The sequence below is a fragment of the Lissotriton vulgaris genome, chromosome 1_1 (assembly GCF_964263255.1).
Source record: "Lissotriton vulgaris chromosome 1_1, aLisVul1.2, whole genome shotgun sequence".
In the NCBI taxonomy this organism is placed as follows: domain Eukaryota; kingdom Metazoa; phylum Chordata; class Amphibia; order Caudata; family Salamandridae; genus Lissotriton; species Lissotriton vulgaris.
The window spans coordinates 1,531,776,168-1,531,797,751 of record NC_141685.1 but is presented as its reverse complement, the minus strand read 5'-3'; the positions used below and the strand labels follow the sequence as shown (position 1 = coordinate 1,531,797,751).

The 21,584-nt window shown below is 45.1% G+C and overlaps 1 protein-coding gene across 2 annotated transcripts in view; it reads left to right on the top strand.

The window, feature by feature from the left end:
- Nucleotides 1-21,584, top strand: part of LRRIQ1 (leucine rich repeats and IQ motif containing 1) — a 1,278,742-nt gene that overhangs the window by 952,806 nt on the left and 304,352 nt on the right. The gene's annotated exons all lie outside the window — the stretch shown is intronic.

The window sequence follows — 21,584 nt, the reverse complement described above, 5'->3', positions numbered from 1 at the left end:
AAAACCACGAGTAAAGATTTGATTTGTAACTTTAATGTCTAGTGTAATCCCTTTTGCGTACAAATGCGGCTGAAATTTTTTTTGGGGGAGCTAGCATCATATTACTTGGTGATTGATTTCCAGACTTTACACACGTTATTGTTTGTGCCATAGTTTCCTCATTACTACACATCACATCTTACTTATTTCACTCAGAAGAGCATATATCAAATACCAATTGAAAATGTGAAAAATTGAAAATGTGAACATTTTGTGGTGCTACAATGCTTCTTAAAGAAGAATATGTTGTTTGTTGCTAGGCACATCAGCTGAGAAAAAAATGAATGTTGACAAATCACTGTTAAAATGTAATTTCATCACACAGTTTATCTTGCTGGAGCAAATTATTATAGTCTCTTTGGAAAGGTGTATTTTTGCATATTTGTTTCAAAATGTATTCTCTAGCCTAAAAGTATTTGGTGCTGTTGTGCTTTATTAGCCTGGACTGCACTCAGTGCCAGGAACCCTGGTTCTTCCACACCGTACAGCTACACCACTGCAGACCTCAGAGCATTGGATCCCTGGCGCATCAACAACAGCTGCTGTCGCACATCCCCGCGCACCACCAAAGGACCATTCTTCTGCCAGCACAGCTGTTTCATCTGCAACACAGAAACAACCAACAATGCCATAGACACCGCAAACAAGACAGCGCCCACCGCGCAGAACGGAACAGGTGCAACTCCAGTACATTCTACTTGGCGCACGATCACTCGCCAAACATGCCATTCATCACCCCGGACGTCATCTTGCTCACAGAGACCTGGCAGAACCGTGCCTCCGGGCCAGACATCGCCATTGACATAAAACATCACCATTGCCACACGCCATTGCCACACCCAAAGGCTACAAGATGACACACAGGGACCAAAAAGGGAGGTGGAAGTGCCATCATCTACAAGGACACCATCTACTGCACAATCTCGTCAGATGACTCAACCACGATTTATTTTATTTTTATTTTGTGAGTTTTATACAGCGCCAACAAGACCCTTGCAGGTATCAGAGCGCTTTACAAGGAGGTGTCATTGTTACCTAGCACATGTACATGGCATGGAGTTCAATGCGCGTCAATGCTAGAATAGACATAGTCTTGTAGGTACCTAGTTATATGGTACATAGCAAAATGATCATAAAATAACACGTATCATGTAATTACAGTATCTGTGATAAGTAGGTAGACCGAAGGCATTAATTCTAAAGTTCCATATCAAAGATATGTAGGGTCGTATATTAACAGTGATCCAGGCTCAGGTGCATTTCACCATGAGAAGCAATTTCACTTCTTTTTTGAAAGATGCAGTAGAGGGTATAAGTCTAATTTCTGGGGGTAGAGCATTCCAGATTCTGGGCGCCATCTCCGAAAAGGTCAGTTTGTATGTTTTTTTCCTGTTGAATCTTTGCGGCTTCAGTAGTAAGTTTTTGGTACTTCTTGAGGATCTGACACCACATGAGGGCGCCAGTTTCTGCACCAGATATCGTGGTGCGTTGTGATGTATGGCTTTATGTGTCATACATGCTATCTTCAAATGCATTCTTGCTTCCAGAGGAAGCCAGTTGAGGGATTTTAGGTCAGGGGATATGTGGGAGCTTTCAATTTCACACAGATGTAAAAAGCACCATTAGAGGTACCCTCACATTCAGACCACCAAGACCATGCCCCAGCTTCGGCATTGCCATCCCTGGCTTCATGGCCATCAACTCCAAGCACTACATCTTCCTAGGGGATCTCAACTTCCACCTCTACAACCGCAGTGACACCAACACAACCGACCTCCTAGAAAGCATGAGCAACATCAGCCTCAAGCAACTTGTCACCAACCCCACCAACATCACAGGACACACAGTCTACCCCATTGTCACGTTCAGCGACAGAGTCAAGTACAACCATGTCTCAAATACCACCTGGACCAACCACTACAGTGTCCACTCTCGGGACCTACTAAATCTAGCACCACACGCTCCCAGCTCCACACTTCAAAACTGGAAAAAGATATCAGAGGACCAGTGGGACATTGCACTCAACTTCCACCTCCCAGACACATCATCTATCCCAGAACAGGCAGCGAGGAACTTCTTCCAGTGGATCACAGAATACGCCAACACACCGCCCCCACAAGCTAGCCAAATCTGCCAGAAGAGCTAACTGGTTCATAGCGGAGCTGGAATCCCCTAAACGCAACTGCTGCCAACTAGAAAGGAAGTGGTAAGCCAGCAAAACTACAGGAGACCATACCACCTTCAAGACAGCACTCAACCGGTACCACCATCTCCTGAAAGAAACTAAAAACAATGCCCTAGAAGACAAATAGAAGCCAGCACAAACCATATCAAGGAGCTTTTCTCTATCGTGAAGGAGCTCTCCAACTCCACAGCTACCCAGATTGATAACCCCCCCCCCACCCCAAGGTCTGTGTGACACCCTGGCAGACTTCTTCCACAACAAGATCTCAGCCAAAACTTCAAACCCCAACCTCATCACCGCTGGCAGCATCAGCCTGCTTACACCCATGAAGACAAACCCTGAACACCTGCTAGCCCATTGGTACCCTCTCACAACTCAAGCTACAATCTCCATCATGGACTCCGTACACCCAGAAGCACCCACAGCAGACCCCTGTCCCCACCACATCTTAATCCTCTGGAGCAAGATGATTGGTGACAAGATCAAGAAAGTTCAGAACACCTCCATCACCTCAGTCTCCTTCCCTGAGCACTGGAAACACACTGAAGTGAGGTCCATTCTGGAAAAACCATCCTCCTACTCAGCAGAACTGAAGAACTGTGAGCTCATCTCCCTGCTCCCTGCCAGCAAAGGTTCTTCACAAGTGTGGCTCAATGGTTAGAGCGGCAAACCCGGATGCAGAGGTCTAGCCCGGGACCAGGGTTCAATTCCCCGCCTCGGCGGGTCTTGGGCTCAAAAATTCCATGGACCTGATAATTCTCGCCTCGGTGCCTATTCCAATCATGTAGTCCAACTCGGCAACTCTGGGCAATAGCATGCTTAATCTCCACAACGGCCCCCACAACGCTAAGGATGCCTGGCCTCCATATTGGGGGTGCCCAGGAGTGGACGCCTCACAAGGAAAGCCAGGATGGGTTCCACAGCGGTATTCGTACAAGCGCCTTGAGACCCTTGCGGGTGAGTAGTGCGCTATACAAGCATCAATTAACAAGGCAATCAACCAGCAAACTACCAAACACCTGGAACACAACAGCCTCCTGGAGCCCTGTCAATCGGGATTCCGAGCCAACCGCCGCACCAAGAAGGCCCTGATCACAGCTGCCGACAACATCAGGGCCCTCCTGGACCGACCGACAAAATCCGGGCCCTACTGGACCGTGACGAAAAGACAGCCTTCATCCTCCTGGACCTGTCAGCCTCCTTATACAGCGTCTTCCACCAAATTTTGATGACCCTTCAAATGGTTCATCTTATACCGGAAGAGGCCAGAGAATCCATCTCTGATTGTTCACCTCATTACCCAACAAGGTCCTCTGGGTGGTCCTCCAAGGATCGTACCACAGCCCCACCCTCTTAAAACATGTATATTACCCCTCAGGTCAACACCCTCAGATCGCACAAACTCATTATCACCTCCTACACCGAAGACACCCAGCTCATCCTCTCGCTGTCAGAAGACCCCTCCACCACTATAGCCAACTCCCACAAATGTATGATTAATATTGCCAACTGGATGAAGGACAACTGTCTCAAGCTCACCTTAGACAAGACGGATGGCCTCATCTTTGGAAACATCTTGCCATGGAATGACGCATGGTTGCCTGCTGAACTCTACACATCTCCCGCTCCGACAGACCACCCCCACAACCTCTGCATCATCTTGGATGGCAAGCTATCTATGAAGAGACAGGTAAATGCAGTCTAGTCCACCTGATTTCACACTCTATGCATGCTACGCAAGATCGTCAGGTGGCTCCTAGTCAACAACAGAAGAACCATCACGCAGACCCTTATCACCAGCAGGTTGAAAAACGGGATCACACTCTACATAGGAATCACGGCATGCCTCCTGAAGAGACTACAGACAATACAAAACTTAGCGACAGGACTCATCCTCGACCTCCCCAGATGGACCCACATCACACCTCACCTCAAGAAGCAACACTGGCTCCTGATCCAGAAGGGATGCCACTTCAAGATGTTGATCAATACATACTAAGCCCTGCACAATGAAGGGCCAGCATACATCAACAAATGAATGACTTTCCACCAACTTACCAGACACCTGGAATGCACCCCCCCTTCCTTGCAGACACCCCACAGATCTACCAAGCCAACAATGAAGGACACTCCTTCTCTGACCTGGCGGCCAAAGCATGAAACAACATTCGCTTTCACCTAAGGACCACCTTACAAGGATTACATAGCAGTTGTTGGCTCATGTAGCGGGAGCTTATATTTGGTTATCAGCAAAAGTAACTCTCGTATACTTGTGTCATTGGAATTTGTGTGTGCATTCTATATTACTCTTGAAATATTGGTCTTAGGTCAGACCTTCAATGAGAGAAAAAATAGTTAGAGTGTGGTCCTTGCAGTGTTTTTTGGATGCTATGTCAGCATCAGTGTATAATATTACAGAAATGTTAAGCTGTCTGGTGCGCTCGGGAAAAAAAGTGACGTATGCAATACGTATGTGGAGGAAATTGATTAACTGGTTGAGTGGGGTGAAACCCTACTCAAGTAGCAACCACCATATCTGTCAGGGTGAAATACAAGCAAACTCCAAATTAACCTGAGCTTAACACTCTGGTAGCTTGGCACAAAAACAGTCAGGCTTAACTAGGAGGCAATGTGTAAACTATTTATGCAGCGCTTCAAACAGTAACAAGGTGAAAACACAACAAAAGATTCATTCCCCACCAATTTGGAATAATAGAGTTTAATTTAATACATTACTTGAGACTGAAACAACAAAAATCCAATGTATAGAACTGGAGATACACAATTTTAAAAATGTAAGTGTCAATAGTCGCTAAAAGCATAAAGCACCAGCTGTGGTTAACTGGCCATGCTGGGCTGGTACAAAGTCACATGTTTAGGACAACCATGATAGTGCACAGGCCGGATGCAGGTACCAAGTTATGCCCTCTGAACAAAGTACCTTAAATCCCAGTTTGGGGGGCGTTTCAAGATACCGTGCCAAGGATGCATCGACCAACGGTGGTTCAGAGGAAGCTGCAGTGCTGCAATGTGGAATCCTGCATTAAGAATGGGTGACGCAGCAGCAGTTCTGAGGAAGCAGTGGGTCTGCGATGAGAGTGTCAGGCTCGGACTTCCGGTCTCTTCAGGGCTGTGCTGAATTACCTATCGCTTCCCCTATAGAACGTCCCCAGAGTCTGAAGTACAAGCACAGACTGCTAAGGTAGTCCAACAAGGTAAGGAAAGGAAGGGGACAGCAGGGAGGGAGATCTGCAATGACAAACAACAGACGTTTAGAAGACACCCCTGTGAATCCCTAATCCTGACCCACCCACGTTATCTCATGCAATGCAACACAACCAATCTACACTCTCGTACCTGTAAAGAAAAATACAGAGGACTAAATCCCAGGAGACGAGAAACGAGGTGGTACCAGAGATTTTACTCAACTATAAAAGGAAACAGAAAGACATGCAAATGAAACTCTCATCAAAGTAGGAACTATTCTGTTTCTGACGAGGATTGCATAACATACCAAAATCGTGAATGAACACACTTCAGTGGTTTAGACAAAATCCCTCTGACTTGATACCCCTCGTTCGTGTCTCCTGCTTGGGTGAAAGATAAACAACGTTGTGGTGAGAAAATCATAGAGAAAATAGCAGACAGGGTTAATACTTCCTTAACGTAGACTGCAGATGCTCCAATTGGCGTCTAGAAGCCTCTAGACATATCGCAATTGGTCCAAGACCGAGAAATCCAGCCGCTGATGCAGGTGGTAAATGGAGCAATCACAACAGTGCCAAAGCAAGGGCAATGTCAATGAATACCTTACTTTAAAGTCTAGTACCCCCGCTACAAGTGGATGATGGTACGCCTATTCACTCTTGAGGGGAGCAGCTCTCTCAACTGAGAAGAGTCAAGAAAAGTTCGTAATACCACGCAAGAAGCGTGATCGATAACGGTGATTCAACTAGTCACAATCGGTTCTTATGCCAAAGAACCAAGGCCACGGAGGGGTAAGTAACCAAGATGCTTACCGCTTTACCAGCTTACCGTCCCACCTGGATGTCTGGAAAGTATAATCGGCACCACCGACTTCCTCTGTGTCATCTTTATTTCCGGGTTTTGCGTGCCATGCGTCACGTACGTACGTGACGTGCCTGCCGGCATGCTGGGAAATGTAGTTTGTTTCAGAACCTCCGTGAGCGTGCTAGCCTGGTCAGCGAACCATAAGTCATGCAGATTCTGACAGTACTTCCCCCCTCGCAAGGGGCGCTGACCGGCGGCAGGCTTGTCCGGGCAGAAACTATGGAACTTCGCCACCAACCGGGGAGCATGCACAGCCCCAGCGGGCTCCCAGGAATTCTCCCCTGGACCATAACCCTTCCAGGAAATCAGGTACTGCAAGTGCCCCCTCACCCATCTGGAATCCAGCACCCCTTGCACCTCATACTCCCGTTCCTGTTGTACCCAGATAGGAAGGGGAGCACAGCTTCAAGAGGGACACATGGAAAACGGGTGTGTCTTGAAATGCGCAGGTAAGCGCAATTGCACAGCCACCGGATTAATGTGTTTTACAACCTTGTACGGCCCTATGAACCTCGGGTTGAACACACTATACCTCTTAAACTTGATGTGTTTCGTAGACAACCACACCAAGTCACCCCTTTTGTGCACTGGCCATGGCCTGCGGTGTTTGTCAGCCTGCTTCTTGTAACTAATCTTGGCACGCATGAGATTCTTGCGTTTGGTGAGGAGCACCTTGCGAACATGCAACAACCTTTCCTTGACGTCTGGCAGCCTAACGCTAGTGCTCGGAAGCAACAAAGGGTTGAATCTGGGATGATGCCCATAAGAACAAAAGTAAGGGGTGTGAAGAGTGGAGGAGTGTTGGGTGCTGTTATAAGCAATTTCAGCCACCCACAGCCAGTCCACCCATGAGTCTGTGTTGTCCTGAACGTAACAACGCAGATACTGCTTCAGAGTCTGGTTCAGCCTCTCTGTCTGACCATCAGTCTGCAGGTGGAAACTGGTGGACAAAGAAGATGCTATTTGCAGCTCGGAACACCATGTTTTCCAAAGGCGAGCAGTGAACTGGGCCCCTCTGTCTGACACTATGACCCTTGGAAGACCATGTAACCTGACTATGTTAACCAGAAGAAGGTGAGCTAATTGACCTGCTGTGGGGACCTGCTTGCATGCTATAAAGTGACCCATCTTTGTTAGATAATCAACAACCACAATGATAGCAGTCTTCCCTTGGTCTTTGGGGAGACCAACAATGAAGTCCACCGAGAACCTCTCCCATGGACTGTCCGGCGTGGGCATAGGGTGTAGGAGCCCCTGAGGTTGTTGCCGATCGGACATCATATGGGCACATTTCGTACATTCCATCACCCACCGACGAAGGTCAAGCCTAATGGAAGGCCACCAGAACTGTCTCAACGTCTTTTCAAGAGTTTTCCCATACCCCATGTGTCCAGCACCGGGAGTGTCATGACACCAGTAAAACACGTTTTTTCGTAATGTTATTGTAGGAACGAGTACTTGTGTTCCCCTCAGGGGTACTCTTGCTTTGTTTTCCAGTCAGGGTGGTGTCGAAGCCAGGTTCTCCACACACAAGTTTGCACTCCATCTTTTACTGCCATTAGAAAATCTCCGGTGTGTGTGACACCTATGACCCTAGAGGGTTCTATGATTGCTCTGATTAGTTTCGCGACATGTAGTGTTGGGTTTTCCTGTCTTGTCAAGGCATCCGCTTTTCAGTTATTCGTGCCTGGTCTGAAGGTGACAATAAACTGGTATTCTTCAAAGAATAACATCCAGCGTAGTTGACGTGGAGTAAGATGGCGTGCAGCCCGCAGGAACTGCAGGTTCCGATGGTCGGTGTACACTGTGACTTGGTGTTTTGCTCCCATCAGCCAATGCCTCCATTCCAAAAACGCATCCCTGATAGCCAACAGCTCTTTCTCCGCGATCGTGTAGTTGATCTCCGCCGGGCTAAGTTTCTGAGACATGTATGCGGTGGGATGTAATAGTCCAGTGGTGTCGTCTCTTTGGGATAGCACCGCCCCGAGTGCAACTTCGGATGCATCGGCTTCCACTATGAAAGGCAGTTCGGGGTTAGCATGGGTTAGTACCTGAGCCGTGGAAAAAGAGACTTTCAGGAGGTCAACGGCTTCCTGTATTTCCTTATCCCATACGAAAGGTACGATCTTCCGTGTAAGTCTGGTTAAAGGTGTCCCCATATCTGAGAATCCGCGTATGAAACGCCTATAAAAGTTGGCGAACCCCAACAGGCTCTGGATATCCTTGACGTTACAAGGGCGAGGCCACTCTTTCACTGCCTTAACTTTTCTTTCCGCCATCACCTGTCCGGAAGGAGTGGGCATTACTCCCAGGAACTCTATGGTGGTTACATGGAATTCACACTTGGTGATTTTTCAGTATAAATGATTGTTCAACAATGCTTGTAACACCTGACTCACATGTTCCACATGCTCTTCAGTCGTATTCGAATAGACCAGAATATCGTCTATGTACACTACGACGTAATGAACGAGAAATTCCCTCAGGACTTCATTTAGGAAGAATTGAAATGCGGCCGGGGCATTACATAATCCGAAGGGCATTACCAAATACTCGTAAAGCCCATATCGCGTCTTGAATGCCGTCTTCCACTCATCACCTTGTCGTATACGGACAATGTGGTACGCGCCTCTTAGGTCCAGCTTGGTGTAAATCTTGGCTGCCCGCACTTGTTCCAGCAGAACCGGGATCAACGGCAGGGGGTACTGGTTCTTGACGGTGATTGTATTAAGCGCTCTGTAGTCAATACAGTATCTTTTCTCCCATTAGCCTTCGGGATGAAAAACAACGGCGATGCTGCTGGCGACCGAGACGGTCTTATGTATCCAATGGCAAGGTATTTGTCCAAATATGCACGTAGTATCTCGTTCTCAGGTAACGTGAGAGCGTAGATCCTACCATTGGGAATCACCGCCCCAGGGAGAAGATCAACCGGGCAATCATATGCTCTATGGGGAGGGAGCACCTCGGCCTTAGTGTCGCTGAAAACCGCTTCATATGCCTTGTAGCATGGAGGAAGAGGAACTTCTTTCTCGGCAGCAGTGGCTACCTGCTGTATCGAGACCAAAGCTCGTGAGGGACCATCCGCTTCAGAGATACAATGCTCTTTGCAGAATGGGGCCCTTAACTGCACTGTCTTGGAAGACAAATGTATATAGGGTTCGTGTTTTTGTAACCAAGAAAGCCCCAATATGATCCCGTATTGTGGTGCTTCGATAATGTTAAACAACATTTTCTCATGATGATTTCCGTTACAGGAGAGTTCGTATTCTGGGGTATGGTATTTAATGGGCCGAACTTCTAACTCCTTTCCGTCCACGGCGTACACCGTTTTGGGATGGGTCTTGGTGATAAGATGTACTCCCAGACGTTCGGCTTCTGTGTAGTCCATAAAGAAACCCGTAGCGCCGGAGTCCACCATCGCACAGATGTACTTTTCTTTGGAATCAATCACCAGTGACAAGCCCAGAAACAAATGATTTTTGTCCTGATCGCATCCTGGTGTTATAGAAGGGATGATATAGCTGCTTGATGGTTCCCCTTCACCCACCTTCAAGCATTGTAGTTTTCCTGCCCCTTTTCGGTGATTCCTGCTGCGGTTTGTCCCACTCTGAACCTGCCCAGCTTAGGTTTTATTGGACATTCTCTTAAAAAATTCCCCTTCTTGCCGCAATAAAGACAGAGCCCTTGTTTGTGACGATGGTCCTTTTCGCTCAGTGTTAATGAAGCCCGCACCGTTCCTATTTCCATTGGTTCTGGCACTGTGGGTGTTTTCTCCCCATGCCCTGTGTGTTCAAAAGGCATAACAGCCCGTTCCTTCTTCTTATGATCTCTCTTCCGCTCCTTCATCCTATGATCCAAGCGTAGGGTGAGTTCAATAAGTGCGGCGCAGGTACGAGGTTGAGGGTCAATGTGCGCCAACACATCCTTCAGAACGTCGTTCAACCCTTTATAAAAGATTGCAGATTGTTTGGCTTCTGGCCAGTCAGTTTCCGCCACCAGTCGACGAAAACTATTCAAGTATGTTACCAGTTCTGTGCTGCCCTGTCTAAGCTCCAGTAATTCTCTGTCAGCAGTAAAGGTTTCAGCCCTTCTATCGAAAGTCTTTTCGAATTCAGCACGAAAATCATCCTATGCGTAGAGTAGAGGATCATCTCTCCTGACTACAGGGACTGCGGGACTGCCCATTGTGCTGCTTCCCCCCCCAGATATGAGATCAAAAAGGCTACCCTGGCTTGGTTGGTGGCGAACATTTTTGGTTTGCACATGAAATGCAGCAATACCTGAGTCATGAACACTTGTACCTTTTTGTTATCCCCATAAAAATGTTCAGGGGGGGCTAGGGGTATCTGTGCAGGCATCTCAACTACCACAGAGGTAGAAGGGGTTTGACTACCTCCCGCCTCTGATGTGGGAACATGTATCCTATCTACCATAGCCCGTAACTGTGCGTTCTCGGCTCTAGAGGCTGCCACTTCTCTATTGGATGCCGCTAGCTCTACTTGAACCAACGCCAATGCTGCCAGTACGTCATCTAGGGTTGTCATTGCGATTTTCAGCACAGCCAAGAAGAGAAATATATTCTTGGGCCGATAATTCTGTCAGGCTCGGACTTCCGGTCTCTTCGGGGCTGTGCTGAATTACCTATTGCTTCCCCTATAGAACGTCCCCAGAGTCTGAAGTACACGTACAGACTGCTAAGGTAGTCCAACAAGGTAAGGAAAGGAAGGGGACAGCAGGGAGGGAGATCTGCAATGACAAACAACAGACGTTTAGAAGACACCCCCGTGAATCCCTAATCCTGACCCACCCACTTTATCTCATGTAATGCAACACAACCAATCTACCCTCTCGTACCTGTAAAGAAAAATACAGAGGTCTAAATCCCAGGAGACGAGAAACCCGGTGGTACCAGAGATTTTACCGAACTATAAAAGGAAACAGAAAGATATGCAAATGAAACTCTCATCTCAGTAGGAACTATTCTGTTTCTGACGAGGATTGCATAACATACCTAAATCGCGAATGAACACACTTCAGTGATTTAGACAAAATCTCTCTGACTTGAAGCCCCTCGTTCGTGTCTCCTGCTTGGGTGAAAGATAAACAATGTTGTGGAGAGAAATTCATAGAGAAAATAGCAGACAGGGTTAATACTTCCTTAACGTAGTCTGGAGATGCTCTGATTGGCATCTAGAAGCCTCTAGACATATTGCAATCGGTCCAAGACCTAGAAATCCAGCCGCCGATGCAGCTCATAAATGGAGAAATCACAACAGCGTGGTCAGCGAACCATAAGTCATGCAGATTATGACAGAGAGGTCCTGCATCGTCGGTGAAGATGCCATTGACAAGGAGCTTGTGATGTGAAGACCTGTGCCGAGGCTGCACCATGCCTCTGTAGTTCCAAGGAGGCTGCTGGCTGCAATACGCTGACCTGCATTAGGGATGAGTTTCACAGCGCTGATTCCAATGTGGCTGCGAGAAGATGCATCACGCTGGGTCGGTTTGGACTATCAGAGAGCCTTCATGCCCACTTTCAAGGGTCCAGGACTGGGCAGAACCACTTGGAGGTAGGGCTCCACGCAGGCAGAGTCCAGGTGTTGGGTTTGAGGTGGTTGGAGCCGTTTCTGTCCCTGAGTCTTTGATCAGTAGGCCAGCCATCTATCCCATTAGAGTCACTCCCATGCACCCAGGTTCAAGATGCAGCTACAGTCCTTTTCACTGAGACAACAGATTAGCAGTCCTTCTTGCAGAGCAGCACAGCAGATTTTTTTCTCGGTCTTTCACAGGTCCTGAGGAGTTGGGCCTGAGGGTCCAATATTTAAACCTGGAGCCTATTTTAAAGTAGGAGACTTTTTTTTAGATTTCCACCCCCAGAGGTGCTTGGAATTTCCTGCTTCCCTGCCCTGGTCCCAGCCAGTCTGAGGTCATAAATGACCAGTGTCAAACTCCTTGTGAGGGTGCTCAGGCAGAGGCTTTGTGATGTGCAAGTGTGGTAGGTGACAGCTCCTCTCCCTCATCAACTCAGAGATATCCAATCCTGCCAAGACCTATTCCTCCTTTTGTCTCACTCTCTGGGAGCAATACAAAAACACCAGCTACACCCAGTCATGTGACCGAGGATACAGCCTGCAGGCACCAAATAGGAAAAGAAAATACAAACTTTCTAAAAGTGGCATTTTTAAAATTGTGACTTAAAATCCCACCTTGCCATCGAAGAGGGTTTGAAATTACAATTCTGTTGACACCAATTTCTATATTTGTATCTGTCCCCAATTGAAAGTTAATACATAATAAATGTAAAAAAGGAACCCAACCCAACGTAATCCTATGGGAAAGTTAAGGCTTGCAGTGGTGAAAACAAATTTAAGAGTTTTTTACTACTTGAACATGTAAAACTTAAAAGTATTAAAACCAGTCAGTAGCTGTGGTCTAGCAATTGCACAACCTGATTTTGCTAGTCAAAACCGATCATTTATAATAGAACTCAGACCAGTCACTGAGGGGCTGAACACAGATAGGGAATTACATGTTTTCCTTGTAGTATAAGTTCTGTAAAGGCATTCTGCGCAATTTAGAAAAACTTTTGTACAGATATACACATATATATGTATATCAAGTATTGATCTCCACACTATTAGAATATGTGGTACTTGTTCTCATTGTAAATTTGAATTCCCTATTTAACTGGCTGCACCTCACCTCTATTTGTCATGATCTTTTTTGATTAACAAAATCAGTTTAAACTAAGTTATTAACAAGCATAAGAATTTTTTTTTAAATCATAGATAAGGTGGTGGCTTGAATACATCATAAGTCTGATTGGGACCAATAATACAGGCAAGTCTTTTTTACCACTAAAGAATATACATGGTGTGAACTTTATATATCACCCAAGATGGTCTGTTCATGAGCCTGATGAATGGCCATTTAACATATTGTTTGTCACTACGGGCTGTTAACCTTATTACACGCATAACTTTTACCTTACCAAGATGGTGGTCAAATATCAGAATGGGCTGACATTGCGTCCTTTTTCTATTTCTACTCAACACATTATTTCAGCGTCCCAAAACGCTTCTGTTCTTTGGGTTCAAATTTCAATACACGAACGCCTGCTACAATGCAAGGTTCTTCTCCCTTTTTGTTTCTAACATTTAATGATTTAAGTCACACAACAATACAGGACTTCTTGCAATTTTGCCCACATCTATGTTTATACAATTGGGGGCTTATCACGGGCAGCGGTCTACTCACCATCATTTGTACCATTTGGAGTTTTCTAACATTAAATCAGTCATGCATTGTTTTAAATCATCCCACCATTACTTATTACATGGACTAGATACATCTAACTTTACTTACGAATGAGTGTGTTTACGCATATTTTTTAGCCCATGAATTAGAAACTGTTTGATTGGATACCATACTTATAAGTGCCACCTTATTTTAGGTTTTTTACATTTATTTTGTCGCATTGTAGTCATATTGAATATATGGATATCATGTTCACTAATACTGTTTGATGTATAAACAAAGATTGAGTCTAAGGTGTTTGACTTTTAGTTGTATTTAGTTGATAGTTATTAGAACAGTAGCTTCTTCCTTCACCACAAGATTGAATCAGATTTGTGAATGGATTGATAAGAGTCACAGAGGTGTTCCCGCAGGTCTTGGTTGAGATCTTTCGCAGTTGGTTTTAATTATGTGACATTGGGGTGAGACGTATGTGATCACTGTTTCAAAATGTGGCATACAAACACATTAAGGATGTAGTAGTGCACATACTTTTGATTTTGGACCTCCCTCTCTCTTTAGTGTTGAAAACAATTATATACATTTTGTCTCATCTTCATCACTCAAATACAGTTTGTATAAACGTGCTTTTATATACTGTTGCAACCTTGAGAAAGTCATTGTTTGACGAAAAACGTGTCGGCTGCCTTTGCTATGCATTTAGTTCACAATCAAGTCATATGGAAACTTGTGCACAGAAGCAGAAATAAAGACACTTGGAATTTCTGGCACTCATAGCCTATTGCACTTTATATATACTGGACTATATTTGATTGTGTAGTTCAGGATTATTGCTGTCTAAAACTTGGTTGGGGGGAGAGGTGTGGCGCAGTGGCAAGGGCAGCTGACTCCGAAGCACGGGGCTCACGGTTTGATCCCCAGCACCAGTGGCAGATGAGCTCAGCCTCATGTGACTCTGGGCAATAGCTCACCTAATCTCCCCAGCGGCCCCCAATGCCTTTAGACCCTTAGGGGTGATTAGTATGCGCTTTACAAGTACGTTTTATTTTTATTTTATTTTTAAACTTAAAAGTATGTCTAACTTTTAAATACACTGCACCCTGCCCTATAGGCTGTTTATGGCCTACCCTATGAGTGACTTATATGTATTAAAAGGGAAGGTTTTGGCCTGGCAAAAGGTTTATTTTTCCAGGTCGAACTGGCAGTGTAAAACTGCGCACACAGGCTGCAGTGGCAGGCGTGAGACATTTTCAAAGGGTTGCTTAAGTGAGTGGCACAATAATCCCTGCAGGACCACTAGTAGCATTTAATTTGCAGCCTTTGGGTACATGTAGTACACATTTACTAGAGACTGGATGTAAGCCAAAGTTACCATGTTTAAAGGAGAAAGCACAAGCAATTTATCATTAGTAAACAGTGGTAAAGCGTGGAGAGTTCTAAGGCCAGCAAAAACAAGGTGGCCAAAAAACAGGAGGATTGAAGGCAACACTTTAGGGGAGAACCACGCCAAGGGTGTCAGGTCCAACAGTAAGTTCTGCCCTTCATTCTAGGGAACATAAGTACTTTCTGAAGTCCTAAGAACCACCATTATTGTTAGATTGAAAATATTATCCCTGGTATGGCTGTATTATGCTTCTGCATGTCACCCTCTAATTACTTCAGTAGTCTTGTGTGTTCATCTATCCAGTCTTTCACGGACAATGTGGATACAATTAATTGAGAAATAGGTTCCCTTTGTGCATAGTATGGCCAACATTCAAGATCCAAATTTGGATGTATTACATGTACAGTTTATTTGGAGGCTGTAAAGTGGAACTTATTAGAGTTCATCCATCGGGTATAGCTTGTTTCCAGTGGCACAGTGTGCTATACCTGACTGATGAGCCCAAAAAGGGCAAAATCCCGTCTTGGGTTGCTTTTGTTCAGGGAGGACCTGACATGGCAGACTGTTTCCACTGGAGCAGGTTCAAGATTGATTTACATATGGCTGGTTCCAAACTGAGGTGGCATGGTTTGCAAAATAATGATGGACTGCGATGTGGTAATTGCCAGTCACTGAGATTCATTCAAGTATTCTATCCATCACCTTTTTGTATATTTCAGATGTTTTTTGTGGCTCTTGACTATTAAGACATTGTTCCTCATTACAATAATCTCTGCATGCCATGTTAGAGGGCTGCAGGCACTGCTGGTTCAACCTCCATATACTAGCTTCTTTCCAGATAAAATGGTGCTAAAGATGCGCTCCACCTTCCTACCTAAAGTGATATTACCCTTTCTTGCAGAACAATTGATCAGTCTACCAGCTTTTTTTCTCTCTACCTCCTCCCTCGAAAGAGGAGGGGAAACCGCATTATTTGACCCCAACAGAGCCTTAAGCTTTTACATTGAAGAGACTGGAGAATATTGTGTAGATGATCAACTCTGTATGCAGTTTGCTGGTGTTAAAAAGGGAAGGGCAGTACTGAAGAGGACTCTGTATGGATGAATCATCCTGTTTAAAGAAATGTGTTATGCAATGGTCCACAAAGAAGCCTCTGGAGGCCTACAGGTTCATTCCACCAAAGCTAATGCTGCTATGGCGGTATTAGTGAGAAGTGTTCCTATGTTAGACATCCTCAAGGCTGCAACATTGGTGTCAGTGCAAGCATTCACCAGGCACTACTTCCTTAACAGCCAGGTCTGCAGAGAAGGGTCATTGTGCCTGCAGGATTTTTTTATTTGAATCAAGTACTCAGACCCTCCACCTACTGGGAGGTAGTGCTTGAGTATGTAGTCTAAAGATGAGGAATCTACAGTTAGGAATATTTATCAGAAGAATAAGTTACTTATGTTGGGTAATGCTCTTTCTGTTGGATACTCTATCTTCGGGAGATTTCTCACCACCCTGATGCCTCCCAGTTGTGTGCAGTGGATGCCTGTTTATTTTAGAATGTCACAAATTAGACTTCTGCACACTGTGACATATAGTTTGTCTCAGCTCATCCTTGTGAGGGTTGGTAGTAAAATGTTAATAAATATTACATACAACTTTTTTCATCTTCAGATTGTAATTATTTCTACCATGGCTGACAAATCAAAAGCCTAACTATTGTACATTATCCAATACAAAATAATATTTCCCCCACACATGAAACTCACACTTCTAATAGCATATGGATTGTTGTGCTACCAATAAAAATATCTATGGGCATCACCATGTGATATACCTAACATTCAAATTCCTTCCCGTTGCATTTGTTAGACTGTTCAGATAATGTGGTTACTCTTAATAAGGCAAAGCGTACGTTTTTGGTGGACAAATGTTTAACGTTAAAACAGTATTTCTATAAAACATCTAAAAGGATTGAATATACTTTGTCTGCATTTTCGAGGCGCTGATGTGAGCATTATTAAACATTTCGATGTTGTGATACAGTTTAGATGATATCCTGAACAGGGTCTTCCTCAATTGGTCATTTTTGCTAGACATATTTCGAAATCAGGACAGTGACTCGTGTAAGACACATCCATAGTCCATAGTCATGGGCTGTTACTATCCAGTCGGACAGTGGTGAAGGCAAACCTGGCATTCGAAGCATATACGATTGTCTCTTTTGTTGTCAAGTATGCACCACTGATAGCCTACTAACCAGAACGAATTTTTGAAATCTCTTAACGTGATATAATTCACAGAACTGTTTAGCCATTTCACTTTAAATAGTTGTTCCGTTTTTTTTTTATTTATACCATTTTCTTATTTTGCGGAGTCCAAAATATCAGTGTGCTCTTATTTTCACATAAGAGTTTTGAGTTGTGAGATGCGAATGCTTAAAACAAAGTGTAATACATTGACTTCTGGTTAATATTATTTGACAATAGTCCTTTATAAGTCTGAATATTTCGAGTTTCCAAAGTATTTTAACCCCTTAGCTGCAGCGGCTATTCCGCCGCAGTGCTAAGGGGAAGGGGGGGCCACGCGGCGCTCCCGTACTCGTGACGGAACCGCTCCGTCACGAGCCTCGGGTGGGCTGTGCTTCTGACGGAATTGTTCCGTCACGGCCCCGCCCGCCTAATAGAACGCTCAGCGCAGGCGCGGAATTCGCGCCGCGCAGGCGCAGCGAGCAGGCCGTGACGGAACCGTTCCGTCACCAGCACAGCCCACCCGAGGCTCACGAGCACGCAAGGGGTTAATATACTTGTGGTCGCTAAACCTTCTTCTGTGTTGATATTGTGAGATTCCCCTCTGCTATTCTCATGTTTTCTGTCCACAGGCTATTGCTTCAAGGGATGAGCTCTAACGTTATTAGGAGATAGATAAATGGCTGTAATATCTCACTATGCCTAATTCTCTCATGAATTGCTCCATTTTTATTATTTTTCCAAAGCGTCTTCTTTTAAGTAGTTGTTTATGTTACAAAAGTAACTGAATGTAGCCCTTTTTTTATAGCAACTGTTATCAGTTTCAAATAGATCATTGACTATGACGTTTATTGAATGAGGCTAGCTACAGTCGTTTTGATGTCCGGCTATGATAACGACTGCTAAAATATTGTGCAGTGCTGCATATGAATTGAAATATCCTTTAGCTACTATGCAATTAATCTTTACGTGTACCTTATACTGTGAAGTGATATTATGTTATTATTATTATAGCATTTATAAAGTGCTTGGTTACACCACTGGCGTGTCCCCGCACTCTGCATCCTTACCAGACAACTACACAGATACCAGCGTGAACAGGGGTAAAGGATCAGGAAAACAGGAGGGAACAAAATGTATTCACAGTTGGAAGATTCAGGTCTTTATTTTTTTCCTGACGACGCTCTGTATGTTCCGCACAAAGGAATAGGGGCAGGGCATTCCAATTTTTCGCTGCCAGGTAGCCAAAAGAGTGGGCGCCCATTTGTGCTTTCTTTACCCTGGGCATTCTAACCAGGTAAGTTCCAGTCGACCTTAACGGCACGTTCTGGATTATAAGGAGTAAGAAGGTTCCGCAGGTAGGATGGGCGTTTATACTGCAAGGCTAGGTGACAAAAGCATAACGCCTTGAACGAGATCCTTATCTGAATAGGCAGCCAGTGTTGCTTTTTTCGAGGAAGCTCTTCTCGGTAGACTCAGTACCAAGCGAGCTGCTGCATTCTGGATGCATCACAGCCTATGCAGGAAATTGTTTTGATGCACCCAGATATAGGACATTCCCGTAGTCCAATTGAGATGTCACAAGGGCATGGGTCAGGGTTTTCTTAGCAGAGGCCAGGAGAATGTCTACGGTTTTTCTTAAAATCTTCAGGATTCCAAAGCACTTGTCTGCGACTTTCCTGGTCTGAGTATCAAAGGAGAGGGTTGAATCCTGCCACACTCCTAGGTTTTTCACCTCTGTCTTAGGGGTTGGGGCCGGGCCTAATATTGGTGTCCACCAGGCTGGAGACCAGATGGAGGGAGTCTTCCCCACTCCAAGTATCTCCGTTTTATTACCATTCGGTTTCAGGCAGTTGCTTGTCCTCCAAAAGGCCTGGTCTTATAAGCAGTTTGCAAACCTACTGGCTGCTTGCACCGGGTTAGGAGTCAGAGTGACCACTAACTGTGTGTCATCTGCATATCACACTATGGGGACGTCCTGTTTTTCCACAATCCTGGCTAAGGGGCCGCATACAAGTTAAAAAGGGTAGGGCTCGAAAATTGAGCCCTGCGGCACCCCTGTGCTAAAGCGATTTTCTTAGAGTTATGTGGTGGTTGTGTTACTTGAAAACTATGGCCCTGCAGATAAGAGGTCAGCCAGTTTAGAGCAGCCCTGTCCTCACCGCCCGTTCTGAAATGGTGTAAAAGCAGCTTGTGGGACATCGTATCGAAAGCTGCACTAAGGTCCAAAAGGACCAGTGCATTCATCAGGCCTTCATCTACCCGTCTGCGTACTGTCTCTGTAGCGAAGAGCAGTACCGACTCTGTCGAGTAAGTTGCTCTAAAGCCTGATTGAGTGGAATTAAATAGGTTGAATTTATTAATGCGTGCCACCAGCTGTGAGTTGACCACCTCTTATGCAATTTTTGAAAAGTAGGGGAGTAGCGAGACAGGCCGCAGGTTCTCCAGTAGATTTCCGTCTGCTGTGGGGTGTTTTTCAGGGGGAAAACCATCGCTTGCTTTGAAGTGTCCGGGACCAACCCTTCCTGAAAGCACATTTCCAACAGTTGTTGCACCAACCGGTGTGGTTGGATATTTCGGGGAGCCTGATTTTATACCCACCGCTACCTTGTTCAGATCTTCCAAGGAGGGTATGAGAAATTCGGAGAGGCAATTTCCCCCCCACTCCGGGATCTGTAGAAATGTTTTGCCCGTTAAAAACATCAAATGAAGTAGAGTTCAAAACATACTTTTATCTCAGGCATTCCACCATGTTCAACCGACTGAATTTTTAAATGGTACCTTCACACTAAAAAAACAGAGAGGACAAACAAAGATTGCACAAAGTCCTTTCAAATTAAATCAGATAAAAATTAGGGACTTGTGTGACGTCTTCTTTCCTTTTCTAACTAGGGCAGCAGTGTACCAGGTAACAAATATGGAGTCTCTGGGCCACCAGGAAGAAGAGAGGCAGTAAGAATTGCACAATGAAAGATGAGGGGAGAGCACTGCCAGTCGCACAACCAGGAAACCGAGGAGCATCCGAAAATAAGAGAAAGCTTAGGAGAACAACATGGGGAGAAGGAAGACAGGCAAAAACAGAGGGGCTGAATAAAGAAAATGAAAGTAAGGCTTCTTCGCAGAGATCAAGGAGGTGAAATATACTGTCACTTAAAGGAGCAGCTGTGAAAAACGTCATCAAAGATAAAATGGCAGCATTCAAGGAACGAAAAACAAAACAGCGATAGACAAAATTAAAATTATTTACAAAACAAATGTGTGTGTATGACATTGAAAATCTAGAAATTGATGTAAAAACGAAATTTGGTTTGCACATAAAAAGGCTTAAATGTGCACCCCCTTGAGCTTGCACCATAAGCGAGTGCGCTATAACTGATTCCACTGTACCAACCTACCTTATAACCACTGAATATTGATTCCTGGAAGGTAATTCTTAACTGTCAAGCTAACAGTGGAACAAGGCAATTCTTTCTTTCAGAAGTGCTCAACACCACTGGATAGTGTTTACTATCAATGAAAACTAGACGCTACTGCCGAAAATGAAAACAAGCGGAAGCTGCATTTTTAATGAAAGTGGTTCAACTGTTATCCTTTATAATGGAGATGGATTTGAAACAGGCAGCCCAAGAGATCTGTATCTTCTTCTAGTGTGATGAATGAAAAGGAGTGCATATTTTAATGCTGCCCATTGAAAAGAATTACATGTTTTAATGCAGGCCATGTCGTTTTGTTTACGGCTCACGCGACACTATAGGACTGCTCTCAGAGACATATTTTGTTATTTGCAGGATTTAATGTCTCTCCACCAGGCTCTTCACATGTAAAATGAGTAGGTTCCTTGTGTCCAGTACATCCAAAAGAGAGCCAGGATAAAATAAACATCAGGAGTTGGATATCTTGGAAAAAATCTGTCATGGGTTTGGGCTAATCATCTCCAGAAGAAATTCAACTTGGTGCCTGAAATGTAAGACTTCTTGGAGAAAGCAGTAGGGCCTGAGGCAGTGTTGATCTGAAGGAGTGCTCTCCATGGGTCAGGGCCGCTCTGCTGGCAGAGTGCAAGCTCAGTTCACCACAGCGGCCCTCTGAAAAGCAGTCAAAGAGAGACTGCGGGGGCCTTCCAGCGCACGCACTCAAGCTTCAGTTACAGCTTGAAATGGCCCACTTTCATTTTTTTTCCTGCACTGAAATGCGCAAATAAAACCTGTGCCTAATTTTGCAACCTCCTGTCTGTCATCGATAAGATGGCCGCTCTCTTCATTGGTGGAGGAGAAGATGCCCCTCCGCGCGCCTTGGAATGCAACGCCGTCATCCGCCACTCGTAATGTTAACAATATGCTGGGTGAGCCTGCCACCTTCCACGTGGAATCCGTAGGTGGTAATGTTTTATTGCGTGTCTGTCCTTACCCCG